Genomic DNA, 1,818 nt, shown 5'->3' with positions numbered 1-1,818 from the left:
GCGGTGCGGGCCGGACGGCGAGCTCGGCGCTGCCCGGGGATGAGGCCCCGGGGGGATTGGCGCCGCTGGCCACTCGCTGGCCGTGAGCTGCCGGGGAGGCGGCCTTGGCTGAAGGTCAAGTTGGGCCGCTGGGTCCCCGAAGGCCTGCTCGGCAGCTGCGGCGCTCGTCCGCGCTGCTCCTCCCGGGCTCGGCCCGCTGAAGGTCAGGCCTCTTGGGAGCGACGTCGGGGAGGGGAGCTGACATTGTGAAGGTCAGCAGGCCCCGCTGTCACCGCGGCCCGGGGACGGGGTGCATGGTTCGGTTCTTGAGTCTGCAGCCCCGCGGTGCCGGCTCCTGGAAGGGCTGCAGCGAGCTGGCTTCGTGTGGCCGGGGGGCTTGGACCACGGCCTTAGATGTCCAGTCGGAAGAGACAAGGCTGGGCCGCGGGGCGCCCTGACCTGTCGGCCACCTGGGGTGTGCACTCCCGGCCACTCAGGAGGGTCCACTCTCGGCCACTTAGGGGGGGGTCCTCTGTCGGCCACCAAGGGGAGTCCACTGCCGGCCACCTGGAGTGTCCACTCTCGGCCACCTGGAGTGTCCACTGTCGGCCACCTAGGGGGGGTCCACTGTCCGCCACCTACGAGGGTCCTCTGTCGGCCACTTAGGGGGGTCCGCCTGGTATTTTAGGAATGACTGGACAGTGATCGAGAGCTCTGCTCGTAAATTAGACTGAAATTGGAAAATGTCCCTAAAGGTCATGACTCTTACACGCTTTTCGCCCTTCACATGCAAAGGACCTAAAAATCCTGATGCAGAAATAATTTTTATATGTATACACACACGTATACACACGTATGCATACATGCACACACATTTTTCTTAAATCTTTAATTTTTTTTTGTGTGTGTGTGTGTATACCATCAAATCTGATCTGATTGCCTCTCCTTCTCCATGAGCATCTGGTGGATTCCGCAGCATGTGTCTGGAATTGCAGTGCAGACATTTTTAAAAGCCCACTTTCATGTCCCCACCAACCGTAAAAGTAATCTCATTTTCTTTTTTTTAGTCTCATTTTCAAAGATGAAATAATCAGTCTGTTTTGCTGCTTGAACACAGACATGGATGGCATACTGGCTTTCTGTAACCCCCAGGAAAGGCCTTATTAGCGATTTTTCATACCCAATGTGAAATGTTTCTACTCTCAAGGTCTTATAGGTTAAATCATTGTCTAATAATTAGATCAAAATAAGTAAAAAATAATTATCAGATTATTTCATTGACAGTTTGATCAGACTAACTACAGTTGTTCAGATTTGTCAGGATTTTCTTACAAATAAGTTTTTTTCAAACATATTGGTTTTTTTTTTTTGTACTAGGTCTCAAGAAATGCTTTTGGGTCATCCTTCATTGCTTCAAGGAACCTCCATGCCTCTAATGCTTGTCTTCAGAAGACTGGTAGGTCTTTGTTTTTAAACTTAGAACCACACTTAGTATCTTTTTAAAATATGAAGATCTAAGTTACAGTGCTTACAAGGCTATAGAGATTGGGTTTTTTTAACCGCTTGGGTGATGGCATCAGATTAAATACTATGCTTTTATTTTAAATTTATTATCTGAATGTCACTGTACTAAAAGGTAAGCAGGTTTTTAAAAAACCTTTTATATCACGTCTTCTAATTGTCTTTACTTAAAACTTATATTTAATAGGTTTTTTCCTTTTTTTTTAAATTATTATTATTTTGTGTCTGTACCATCAGATCAGATCTGACTGGTACAGGAGGAGATTGTCCCTCCTTTCCCGGCAGAGCATCTGGTGGATTCGAACCATGCGTCTCTGG

The 1,818-nt window shown here is 48.2% G+C and overlaps 1 protein-coding gene across 1 annotated transcript in view; it reads left to right on the top strand.

The window, feature by feature from the left end:
* Positions 1–1,361: 1,361 nt before the first annotated feature.
* ATP5A1 (ATP synthase, H+ transporting, mitochondrial F1 complex, alpha subunit 1, cardiac muscle) overlaps positions 1,362–1,818 on the top strand; it is a 10,172-nt gene continuing 9,715 nt past the window's right edge. The window contains exon 1 of the mRNA XM_006889219.1: positions 1,362–1,435. The gene's annotated coding sequence lies outside the window, so the exon portion shown is untranslated. The remainder of the gene's footprint in view (positions 1,436–1,818) is intronic.

This window comes from Elephantulus edwardii, unplaced genomic scaffold, assembly GCF_000299155.1.
Source record: "Elephantulus edwardii isolate Elephantulus edwardi_28Jun2011 unplaced genomic scaffold, EleEdw1.0 scaffold00076, whole genome shotgun sequence".
In the NCBI taxonomy this organism is placed as follows: domain Eukaryota; kingdom Metazoa; phylum Chordata; class Mammalia; order Macroscelidea; family Macroscelididae; genus Elephantulus; species Elephantulus edwardii.
Note: the sequence above shows the minus strand (reverse complement) of the source record. Positions and strands in the feature narration are given on the sequence as shown.